This window comes from Hemitrygon akajei, chromosome 6 (assembly GCF_048418815.1).
Source record: "Hemitrygon akajei chromosome 6, sHemAka1.3, whole genome shotgun sequence".
Lineage (NCBI taxonomy): Eukaryota > Metazoa > Chordata > Chondrichthyes > Myliobatiformes > Dasyatidae > Hemitrygon > Hemitrygon akajei.
The window spans coordinates 38,278,636-38,291,890 of NC_133129.1; the positions used below are offsets into that span (position 1 = coordinate 38,278,636).

Consider the following 13,255-nt stretch of genomic DNA (forward strand, 5'->3'; position numbering starts at 1 on the left):
TAATTTTTTTGTGAAGATCAACAAACTATTTTATCTTCACCTAGCACAAATGGATTCAGCCAGAAGGGCTACATCGTCACCATGACCATTCAGCAAGCCCAGCCCATTCATCCACACCCAAAAACAAATGTATGGCACACACAGAATGCTGAATTGCAGGTTCCTCAATGGACAGGGATAGAGCTGACATTTTGGGCTAAGACCCTTCATTAGGATTGGAAAGGAAGCTGGAGAGAAGCCAGAATAAAGTGGTGGGGGAGGGGAAGGGGTACAAGCTGGAAGGTGATAGGTGAATCCAGGTGAGGGGGAAGGAGGATAGGTGGGATGCAGTGAGAAGATGGGAGGTGATAGATGAAAAAGGTAAAGGAATGCAGAAGAAGGAATCTGACAGGAGAGGAGAGTGGACCATGGGAGAAAGAGAAAGAAGAGGGATACTAGAGGAACGTGATAGACAAGTGAGGAGAAGAGAAGAGGTGAAGGGGGAAGCCAGAGTGGGGAATAGAAAACAAATGTATGACCACCGTATTACAGCATTCCTACTCACTCCGAGCTCCCACTCCATCATATTTTACGTATGTAACAAACAGAGCTTTGTAACATTGTAGCCTGGAGCAGTGGTTGTGTGCTTGACAGCCACCACAGATTTACAGTTACTGTTATGTGTATGCCGAAGGACATTCATCCCTCTGCTTTTGCCCGTCCAATTCCATTGGTTCTGAAATGACACACATCTCCACACATAAACCACCAGCTTGCACAAATAAACCTAAACTGCCTCAATACAGATCATATCATGTTTATAATTTAGTTCCTTATATGATACAACGCAGATACAATTTCCCTGTTGAGATTTTCACAGGACAATGTCATGAGAAGATTTTGCTACTCAGCTGAGTTCAGTTTGTGAGCCAAAGGGCCTGTACTCTGCTATACTGCTCTGTGTTCAATACTTCAAAAGCTAGGATCTGATCAGGTCAACCAAACCCCAGCTAGATGTTAAAATGGAACTATGGTGTTTTGCATTTTTGTCAGCTTTACCCAAGAACCAGGAAGCACTCATTACAGTTCCTTCAGCTTACCCCGACTTAGGCTTCCCCATCTTCCTTATTACACCCCTACTGCTGGTTCATTTTACCAACCTTGGGAACTGTGTCTTTTAATGCCCTGTGCCAGGCTCTCAGAATCCAAGGATACATTTGCCATAGTCAGCTCACAGATATTGAACAGAGGAGCTGGTCGAAATAGCCAACCCTTGTAATTCATGGTGGACCCACTTCTAACTCCATAGGCCCCACTTATGGCATTCACTCAAGATTAAATTCATACCTTTAGCTTCTGTGAAAGCTCAGTAAGAAAAGGCTTGTCATTACTAGATAGTGGCTGGTTAGATATCTTGAATTGTTCTTTGATAACTAAAAATAATACCCATCTCAGAACTAAATAATTATGTTGTGACTAAGTCCCTTAATACAGCGATAATGGTGAATTAGATCATTTGCTGTTTATCCACTGAATTCTTCACCAAGGTTGGGGGTCATTGGAATATATTCTGTCACATAGACAGATGTTTACACAACTGTCTTTCAAACTACATGAATACCTTCAATATTTAGACCTTTGATCTTAAAATGTGGTGTGTAATCTCAGTGCTGATGGGCTGTCATCAATTCTACAGGAGATTTTTTAAAATAGTTTTTCAAAACCTCATTAAAAATGTTGAGCAGCATTCATTATGGCCATCACAGTCATACTGAAGAGAATTTAATAATTTCTGATATGTTACCATCAAACAATAAAAGGCACACTAAAATGCAATCCCTTCTTCAGTGCCAATTTAAAAACGGCCTGTCATATTTGGTTAATCAGCGACCCTTCAGTATAGTGCTGTGAAAAATTACCCAATTCACAATTAAAACATTTTCCCCTAGAAATATACTTCAAATCCCATGAAATTAAGGATAACAATACACTAAATCATGACTTTTTGAAAAATATTTGGCAAAAAGCATATCTCCATTGCTTATAAATAATGAAAACAATAAATAATGTACCCTCACTATCCACCATTGTCCGATTGCATTTATTTTCTGAGGTAATTCAACATTTGCAGGAGCCTTGGGGCTGCTTTTGGTTCGAGGTTTCAGATTATTTAGCATGGAAAATAATGATAGGGCTGTGAATTGTAAAACACTGTGAAATGATCCCACCAGCTCAGAAGCCTAGAGCTGCAACCTGACTGACATGAAGAAAACCTTTCCCCGATAACAGAGAGTCATTATGGAGCTCTGTCTGAACGCAGCTGATCTGATTCCCAGTGGGACATGTCCAGGGCCTCAGTCTGTTCATTTTTAGCCTCTAATTATCACTTTCACATAAAATCCAGCAGTCTAGCTCATGCTGGAAATGAAATGACATGCCAGCGTAAACTAGAGTGCTCCTCTAAGGTTTGTAGTAAATCTCATTGTAGGGCAGAACAGAGACTGGAGTAAGGATTTTAGCCTTAGCACCTTAACTTTGACTAAGAGACTAACATCCACCTAACCCATTAAAATTGCTGTGATATAATAAGCCCACCTTGCCATGTTTCTTTCTCTATCATTCAATCTTCTGGGATTTTCATAAACCAAGAATATGCTACAATTATTTTCAGTTGTAATAGCATCTCACAATAACCCAGGGCTGAGAATTCCAATGTATAGAACAAGCAAAAGTATGGAAATATTGTTTCAGAATAAGAAACACAAGAACGTAAAAAAATAGAAACACAAGTAGGTTACTTGGTCACTCTGACATGCCATGCTGTTCAATGTATTAATGGCTAATCTGCCCCAAGCTTCATTTCCTCAAAATAGAAATACATTTTCTATAAAACAACAAAAGTAAGTAATTTTTCTACATTTCCCAGTTCACTTGAGTGACGTCCCTTTCACCATTTGCCTCGGTCTATGAACTTACGCTACCTTTTCCAGCTTTCTACATATCGTGAGAACTCAAAAATCCTTTCAATCCTTTCAAGAGTGAGTAATAGAGGAATCCCGACATGTACACTTTCAATTTCAATTCAGAACGCTATTTGCTTGTGGTTATTGTTTGCAGGATTTGTTTCTTCTTCCTCTCTGCACATTGGATGTTCAAAAGCCTTCTCTTTTATTTTTAAATGGGTTCTTTTGAGTTTCTTTGTTTGTGGCTGCCTGTTAGGAGACGAATCTCAAGGTTGTCTAAAGTATACATACTTTGATAATAAATATACTGTACTTCAAACTTTGCTTCTATAGACATATGGAAGATGGAAGAGGAAACTGAAAAACCTGAAACCTGTAAAAAAATTAGAGGATCTCTTGTTTTTTTTAAAAAAGTAGCTGCAGAGAACATAACTAAGAAATTAAATTAAATATTAACAAAATACCAGTTAGAGTTCAGCTGGAGTATTCAGTTCTGGATTTGAGAAAGATTACCAGGACCTTGGAGAATGTGCAGGAAAGATTTCTTGGATTGAAACAATGACCAAGGGACCTCAGTTGTAGTGAAAAAGGCCAAGTAGGGTTCCTTTGAGCAGAAACATTCAAATTTCTCATAGTACAGGAACTGAGTCAATGTCATCCAGCAGCTGCCCATTTTCACCATACATTAATCCCATTCAGCCATTCAGGATAGTTCCATCATTCCACACAGACATGAAGGGCGTCGTTCAGTTTGACGGCTCTTCTTCAGAGGCCTTCAACATCCACAGCGGTGTGAAGCAGGGCTGTATGCTTACCCCCACCCTGCTTGGCATCTTCTTTGCAGTCATGCTGAAGCACGTCTTCGGAGCATCAACTGATGGTGTCTACCTCCACCCCAGATTGGACAGGAGGCTGTTCTGTCTGTCCCGGCTGAGGGTGAAAACCAAGGTTCGTGAAGTACTCATCAATGACATGTTGTTTGCAGATGACGCAGCACTGGGAACACACTCTGAAGAGCAACTGCAACGCCTCATGGACAGCTTCTCACAAGCCTGTCAGGACTTCAGCTTGGCCATCAGCCTGAAGAAGACCAACGTGTTGGGCCAAGGTGTTATGCACCCTCCTGCCATTACCATCAACAACTACGAGCTGGAGGTAGTTCACAAGTTTACATATCTTGGCTCCACCATCACGGACAGTCTCTCCCTAGGCCCCAATATTAACAGATGGATCGGATGAGCAGCCTCAACATTCACCAGGCTGACAAAGAGAGTCTGGGAGAACAGAAAGCTGACGACGCACGCCTGTGTCCTCAGCACCATGCTTTATGGCAGCGAGACCTGGAGCCTCTACTTCAGACAAGAGCGGCGTCTCAACGTCTTCCACCTTCGCCAAGAGCAGCGTCTCAACGTCTTCCACCTTCGCCAAGAGCGGCGTCTCAACGTCTTCCACCTTCACCAAGAGCAGCGTCTCAACATCTTCCACTTTCACAGCCTGAGCCACATCCTGGACATCAAGTGGACTGACCGAGTCACCAACAATGAGGTCCTGGCCCATGCCCAGATACCCAGCTTCTTCACACTGCTCCAACAACGCCATCTCCGCTGGCTGGGCCACGTACACCGCATGTCAGACAGGAGGATCACGAAAGACCTGCTGAATGGGGAACTGGCCTCCAGCAAGAGAGCACAAGAGTGGCCCCATCTTCGTTTCAAAGATGTCTGCAAGAGAGTTGTGAAGTCACTGAACATAAACGTCGAGAGGTGGGAGGACATTGTAAGCGATCGCTCTCACTGGAGGCTGGAACTACGCAGAGATCTAAAAAAGAGAAGAGAAGCTGAGACTTGCTGCTGAAGAAAAGTGCACTCGCCGAAAAAACAGCACCAAGACAACACCGGAGGACAGCACCTTCAAATGTAGTCGCTGCAGCCAAGACGGTCACCCCATGTGAGCCTCTACAGCCACAACAGATGCTGCTCTATCAACTTAGACTCAAGCAAGACTTTCCAGGCGCAGATCCATGGTATGACGAGACTAACGATGCCATCGTCAATCCCATTTCTGTCTGGCAAGGTGGAGATACGTCTCTACCAAAGGAGGTGTAAGGAGCTGCTAGCCTTCAGGTCACCTGTGGGCAAGGTGCAGCAGCTGTTGAGCATCCCCTGATCAGGGCCACATGAAGCCATGGGAGCAGGTGGGGGACAGTCGTATGAGCAGTTGGTGCGACAGGCACCATGCAGACAATCTCTGAAGTGTATTGATAATGGTTGGGGTCACCCATCTTGTAAAGATGCTGCCCAGAAGAAGGCAATGGCAAACCACTTCTGTAGAAAGATTTGCCAAGAACAATCATAGTGACATGGCACACAATGATGATGATAATGATGTTGAATCCCATTCCATTCTCCCATCAACTCGCCACAGGTTCTAAGCATTTGGGGCAATTCACAATTGTCACTTAACTCTCTACTTGATGTGTTTGGGATATGGGAAGACAGTGGAACACCTGGGAGAAAGTACAAATTCTGTGCTGAAAGGAAAGGAGGTTAGGATTGATCCCAGGTCACCAATGCTTTGAGGTAGTGACTCCACTAATTGATTTTAAATTGATGGAAGCAGAATCATGAATGGTTCTGAGAAAGGCAAAACTTGTCTAGCAGAAGTAGAGGACTCTACTTACATTGATTGGGGTAAGAACCGGGGTGGCATCATCACCAGTGCCTGCTCAGCACTGCCAAATTCAATTGCAGCTTCAGTGGGAATTTGCAGAAAGGATTTGGATAAGCGCTCAAAAAGAATTGGAGCATGGAATAAGTCAAGTGGCTTCTTCCTGTCTACATCATTCATAACATGGGCAGTAATCCTTCCCTGGCACCACCCCACTCAGTGCCTCTCTGATGTTCATAGTCGGGTCCTTATAACCCACCTTATCAATCCCCTTTATGACTATGTGATAAAGAACTATTCCTGGAAAATATTTAGTTCATTTGAACACTTTCAGTAGATTTCAATAATCAGAACATTGGAAACTACAGATAGGTTAGGAGTCAGAATGTTAACTGCCACTTATTGACAGACTTAATGCTACAGCTATCATTTTTAAATGAATGACAAGTTCTCTTCAAAGAGTTTTCCTCAGTGCACCAAATAAGATAAAGAGTCCCACATGGAGATCAAATAAAACATTCAAATTCTCTTTTAGACTCTGAGAGCTGCTATTGAGGCCTATATTTATCTCCCATCCCTGGACTGCCTGAGCATAATGATGGTTATAAACTCATTGTTTCCCCAGGCACTGACCAGCGTGGACACACAGCTGCTGTCCTTCTGGACAGGAGAGACAGATGCTGAATCTGGAACAAAAACAAACAAGAGTGCTGGAAAAGCTCAGGTCAAGCAGCAACTGTGGAGGCAAAAAGTGCAATTCAACAATTTGGGTTGAAACTTTGCCTCGGTACTGAGGGGAAGAGGAAGGAACACCAGTATGTAGCAGGATAAGGCAGCTGGTAAGTATATGTGAAATCAAATGAGGAAGGAACCACTTTGGGGAAGGAGGATGGGAAAGGTGAACAAAAACAGAAAATTAGAAGGACAGGCGAGTGTGCGTTGTCCAAAATGGGAAAATTCAATCTTTATACCATTGGGTTATAAATTACCCAAACAGAGTAAGAGGTGTTGGTTTTTTGAATTTGCATTTGGCCTCACCTTGGCAATGGAAAAGGCTGAGGACAGTCAGGTTTGTATGGCAGTGGGATGGGTGTGGGGAGGGAGTGACATTCAGCCAGAAATTTGAGATGGCTGTTGCAAACAGAAAGTTGCTTTGCAAAACCATTGCCTGGGGCGACATGGTAGCGTAGCAATTAATATAACTCTTCACAGCACCAGCTCTACGAACATGGTTCAATTCACACCGGTGTCCAGAAAGAATTTGTACGCTATCCCCGTGACTGCATGTTTCCTCCAGGTGCTCTGGTTTCCTTCCACATTCCAAAATAGTTAGTGTTAGTGCATTATGCACTGTGTTAGCTGTTGACGCAAACACCACACTTCACTGTATGTTCCAATGTACATGTGACAAATAAAGCTCATCTTTTCTTTAGCTAATTTATTCTTAGTTTCCCCTATGTAGAGGGGCCACATCATGAGCACCACGTGCATGTTGGAAGAGGTGAGGGTCAACCTCTGCCTCACTTGGAAGGTCTGTTTATATCATTGGGTAGTGGGAAGGGTGGAGGTGCGTGGCCAAGAGTTACATCTCCTATTGTTACAGCAGAAGTGCCAAAGAGTAGGAAGAGGTGGGTGAGGACGGATAAGCGAACCAGGGAATCACGAAGATAATAGTCGCTGCTGAAATAGAAAGAATTTGGGGGAGGGTCAAGGAGTGAAATGAAGAGGGGAAGATGTGACTGTGTTGGGATCAAGCTGGAGGTAACAAAATTGGCTGAGGATGATGTGTGTTGAATGGAGTGGGGTGAAAGGTGAGCACCAAGCAACAGCATTGCAGTTCTTTCTGGGGAGGGGATGTTGGTGTCAGAGCAGACATACAGGAAATGCATGGCAGGATTCCAACTGTGGCCAAGGGGAAGCCACGTTTCTGGAAGATGGAGGACATTTCAGAAGCCTTAGAGTAGATGGCTTTGGGTTGAGAACAGATGCAGCAGAGATAGAGATATTGAGAAAAAGGGATGGCATCCTTACAGAAGACAGAGTGGCAGGAGTTACACCCAAATTAGCTGCAGGAGTCAGTGGGTTTACAAGAGATGTCAGATTGCCAGTCTGTCTCCTAAGGTGTAGAGCAGGAATTCAGAGAAGGAAGAGAAATATCAAAGATAATCCAATTGAATTTGAGGGCAGGATGGAAGTTGTTGGTAAGGTTGATAAAATTGATGAGTTCTATGTCAGTGCAGCAGTAACACAGCTGCTGATGTAACAAAGTTGCCAAAGGGGTGGTGTGCTGGAGAAGACTTAGAACAATGATTGTTCCACATGGTTATCAAAAGGCATGTCTGCTGGTTCGATGATGAGGTCAAGTTTGATCTGAAGTGAGCAAAGTGCTGCCACGTTCAGCGGTGGGGGTTGGTGGGTGGAGATGTTGGAGTAAGTGAAGGAGTAGAAGAGTCAAGGTGGACAATGTAATGTTGGCAGTATGATGTGAAAAGATCTAGACTGGATAAGAGGCCAGAAGGGAGAGTTCTAGAATCACACAATGGTCATCAGTAGGGAATAAAAATTCCTTGTCAACAAGATAGACATGGCGGTAGAGATGGCAGAAGAAGAGCTCAACGTCATGGCAAGCCTGGAAGTCACTGAGGTGTGGTATTGAGTGTATTGAGGCCTGACCACTCAGTGTCAGAGAGAAGGAGTTGAGATGGATGATGTCAGCATATCAGAGATTGGTGCTGGGTTGATGCATGGGGATTGGGAAATGCGGCCAGAGGAGAGTGAGGAAGAAGAACGGTCTAGGGCAGTACTGAACTGGTAACAAGATATGCTTAGATCTTCTTATTAAACCTATCATCCCTGCTGGGGCATAGGCTGCCAGCAGTAGCTTGCCAGAGTACTCTGTCCTGGGCCAGTCTTTCAAGTTGTCCCCAAGTGTAGCCCACCTTCAAATATCCTTCCTCTCCCAGGGATGAGATGTCTAGAGCCTCTGTTGGTGTTTCAGTAACTCTGGGGTTTCATGGGTTTGGATTGGCAGCCCCATGACCAACTGTCCTTCTTTTGCAGACAGCCTTGGGATCATCTGTGGCAGATTCACGTTTAGATGTTCAATCAGATTTCTTCAGTGCTTGGAGGAGATCAGAAATGAACTGTTTCTCTTCTCTCACATGTCAGCCCTTCTCTCTCACTCTCTCCCTCTCCAGTGGAGTAATAAAATTCTTAACATTTTACCATATGGATCTCCAGAAATGGTAGTCATCTTGTTTGCCAGTTGAAGTTTCAGACCAAGGCTCCACTTTATTGGTAAATTCACGAGCGTATGCCATGCTTGAGTGATTGCACAAGATGTTCAGCCCATTAAAACAACAAATAGACTCCAACCTAACCCAAAGTGTAGCACAATGTGTACAGCTGCTTTGGTTTTTTTTTAATCCATCTCTTCATACCACAACTGATATCCATTGCCAAGATATCAGCCTCTCCCTCAATGTCCAAAGAACAAAAGAGCAGATTGTTGATTACAGGAGGAACAGAGACCAGCTCATCCTGATCAACATCAATGGGTCTGCAGTTGAGAGGGTGAGTGGTTTCAAGTTCTTCAGTATACACATCACTGCCGATCTCACCTGGACTGAACACACCTGCTTTGTGGCAAAAAAAAAGCACAACAGAATCTCTTCCACCTCAGGTGACTGAAGTTGTTTGGCATGAGCCCCCAAATACTCAAGACCTTCTACAGGAGCACCATTGCCATCTCAAACAATAGTGAGGTGGTTTACAAGGAAGAAAACATCTCTCAGACACAATTGTGTCAAAAAAAACAACCTTTCCAATGTCGCAAAAACAAAGGAGCTGGTTGTGGGTTACAGGAGGAATGGAGATGTCCTAACCCTTATTGACATCAATGGATCTAGGGTTGAGAGGGTAAACAGCTTTACGTTCCTCAGCATCCACATCACCAAGAACCTCACGTGGTCTGTACACACCAGCTGTGTGGTGAAAAAGGCACAACAGCGCCTCTTTCACCTCAGACAGTTGAGGATGTTTGGTATGGGCCCCCAAATCTTAAGAGCTTTCTACAGGGGCACAATTGAGATCATCCTAACTGGCTGAATGGGAGCTGTACCTCCCTTAATCACAGGATTCTGCAGAGAGTGGTGCGGACAGCCCAGCACATCTGCTGATGTGAACTTCCATGATTCAGGACATTTATAAAAAGAGGTGTGAAAAAAGGACCCAAAGGATCATTGGGGACCCGAGTCACCCCAACCACAAACTGTTCCAACTGCTACTATCAGGGAAATGGTACAGCAGCATAAAAACCAGGACCAACAGTCTCCGGGACAGCTTCATCCACCAGGCCATCAGACTGATTAGCTCGCGCTGATTTGAGTGTATTTCTATGTTACATTGACTGTTCTATTTATTATAAATTATTATAAATTACTATGATTGCACATTGCACATTTAGACGGAGATGTAACCTAAAGAATTTTGTTCCTCATGTATGTGAAAGATGTAAGAAATAAAGTCAAATGCTTAATAACCTGATGGCAAGACAAAAGTTTAACCATTGGTTTACATTATTATTTCAATTGAAATGATGCAACTTTTGGAATACTAAATGGAATTATGGAAGATGATCCAGAATTGTCCAGGATTAAATTAAGATCCTCTATATTTTCTAAACTACAATAAAAAGTCTCAAGTTGCATGTCATGTTTTGCAATTTATCTTTAACTTTCTCAACCCTCTATAAGCTTAATTTATACAACTTGTTTTTGTTGCAATAGACTCCCTTAAGCATTCCTTATTTAATTTACAGTAAATGGCTTTATTCCCAGAAGGAAGTTAGATTCCCACATTGGGAATTATGTACTAATCCCAAATTGCTGTAACGGGCTCTGTTAGTGTCCACCTCCCAATATTATTAATGGAGCTTAATCACTACTTGATATTTAGTTTTAAAAAGGTCTAAAATTATCCCATGAGCTTCTCAGACTGACACTTTGCAGAAGCACAGGCTGTTGCACAAGATCCACTTAAATAATAGTATATAAATACCGTTGATTGAATATATTGTTTCACCACCATCACCAGAGAATCTATATTGATACAAAGTGTTTCTTATAAGTTTCATATGTATTTTAAGAAGCATGGTTAAAGTATCATTATGACATTGTAAAACAGTGAGTGCATTTAGTTAATAACAGATCATTTGGGTGGAGTCTTTTACATGAAACACTTTGCTTCACTAATCCAACAATGGTTCAGTATCCCCACCAAGTGGGAAGCCTATAGAACAGTAGGAAGAAAGAAAGGTGAAAGATTAGATTTATTTGTCACATGTACAGTGAAATGCATCCCTTCCATCAAATCAAATCAGTGGGATTTGTGTAGGGCACCAATAAAACATGCCCACAAACCCTAATGCCTTAATAACCCAATCTGTACGTCTTTGGGATGTAGGAGGAAACCAGAGCACCCAGAGGATACACAAATGGTCATGGGAAGAACATACCAATGCCTTACAGAATTGAACCCCAGCTTACAGCTAGCACTACACAGGCCAGCATCCAATCCAACAAACATTCCTGATGTCGAGAGGCTGAGCAGGCTTAGAGAGTAGGAGAATGAGGAGTGATCTTAATAGAGATCTGTGAAAACACAACGGGTATAGGCAGGGTGAATGCAGATAATTTTCCCCAAGATTGTTGGGAGATCCAAAACTAGAAGACAAAGGTTTAAGATTAGTAAGGAAAGATTTACCAGAAACTTGTGAGTCAAGTTTAAAAAAAACACTAAGGTGGTATTTTTGTGGAATTAGCTGCCAGAGAAAGTAGCTGAGGCAGGTACATTATCAACATTTAAAAGACACTTGGACAAGTACAGTACTGTGCAAAAGATTTAGGCACATACAGTATATAGAGCTAGGGTGCCTAAGACCTTTACACAGTACTGTAGTAATATAATGCCTTGGTTAAGATTTTTACTGCTAATGCAGTAGGGAATTTCATTTAGTAGCTTTCTGCAGTAGCAGTGTGTCCTTTTGATAGTGTTTGTTTTGGTTAAAGATAAAGGGCTATGATCTTCAACTTAGGAATGTGGGTGGAGAGATTTGTGATGGATGCTTTTTGGCGGGAGATGGAGAGAGAAGATTGGGAGAGACCATCATAGGATTCGACCTGACAGAAGACGTGAATGCAAGGGGTGCTTTGCAGGTCAAAGGAATCCAAGATGGGAAGTTCCACTGGTGATTGGTGATGAGAGTTCAGTGCTGTGAGTAACGATCATACCCAGCGTTTGGAAGATATGAGCTCCAACAATGTGCACATTTAGAATGGTTTAATTGTAATGGGCCCTTTTGTTTTTTTTCTTTTTTCTTTTCCTCTTAATAAATGTTTAATAAAGCTGAAATTAGTAAATACACTTTCTTTATAGAAGTATGTGGTGTATGATCTGTTATTTCTTGCTGACGGATAATTGTGTATGGGCAATACTTACACGGTATTCACCCAAATTGGGGTTCCTTTAATCAAAACATCCCAACTTTCCTGTTTGGTTGGACCCAAATCATACCGACCCTAGACGCATATTGTTTAAGAAAGGTAGCCATCTCACCATTGAGTGCAGTGACTGTTAGTAGAGCTGGCTAATGAGCCAAGTTTCTATATGAGCCCAGTGAGGGGGCTTTATTGTGGGGGCTATTGTCCGGCAATTTGCTGAATGCTGTGTAATTGCTGTAAGAAATGATTAAGTAGTTTGTGTGTTTAAGCCCATGTTTAAACTGGTTTCGGGGTAAGTGATTAAGGTACTTGATTGTGAACACCACAGGGATTAATTTTTGGTGCAATTCAAAGAGATTACTCACAATTAGTGCTTGTGTTCTGAGTGGGATGGATATCGCAACCCAGGTTAGAGTGCTAAGTTCAGTCAAAGTATTGGGGAAAGTTACGCAGGTTGAATGGTGGTTTGATCAATCGGCGGGTAAGGATGTCATGTTAATCCAGATTAGCAGTGATGTGACTAAAATTGCGCTGCCTAACAGGGTATGGACACCTAGAGAGGTGGGACCATGGGCCACCCATAGTTTTCAAGAAGGGGGAATGTAACCAAAGGTGAAGAATTTAAAGACAAATTTCTTGCAGTTGAGGGTGAAGACTTTAAAGACAAGTTGTTCTCAATTCTGTGAAGTGAGGGAAAGGAATTGTCTGATGTGAAAGGTCCTTCAGCAGGAGGTGAAAATCCTCAGTTCGTTTTGGTAATTATATCACTGGTAGATAAATGCCAAAGTGCACTGGCGGAGAGTCGAAGTTATTGTAGGCTGAGGATGTTCTCTGGAGTCAAGCCCACCCCCGACTTGGGCAGAGCAGACATCTCAGTTACTGGATGAGTGGCTGTGCTCAGATAATATGAAAAGACAGCGACTGGTAGAGAGTCTAAAAGTTCCGACTGCTGAGTTGGTGAGGTCTGTAAAGGCAGAGAACCCATTGATCATGTCTGCTGGCTACATGCAAGCATTAGAAAGCATTTTTGGCACGACAGACAGCCCAGAGGAGCTTATGATTGGGTTCAGGCACACATTCCAGGAAAAAGGGGAGAAACTTTTAGCCTACATTTTCCGTCTAGAGAGCCAGCTGCATTGCTGGTGC

General features: G+C 42.7%; 1 protein-coding gene and 1 long non-coding RNA gene across 2 annotated transcripts in view; one reads left to right on the forward strand and one right to left on the reverse strand.

The window, feature by feature from the left end:
- The window catches only part of LOC140728977 (uncharacterized), a 43,247-nt gene extending 33,098 nt beyond the window's left edge, over positions 1 to 10,149 (forward strand). Inside the window, exons 3-4 of the long non-coding RNA XR_012099227.1 lie at positions 6,235 to 6,448; positions 8,670 to 10,149. This is a non-coding gene — a long non-coding RNA (uncharacterized lncRNA). The remainder of the gene's footprint in view (positions 1 to 6,234; positions 6,449 to 8,669) is intronic.
- sorbs2b (sorbin and SH3 domain containing 2b) overlaps positions 1 to 13,255 on the reverse strand; it is a 452,225-nt gene that overhangs the window by 311,096 nt on the left and 127,874 nt on the right. The gene's annotated exons all lie outside the window — the stretch shown is intronic.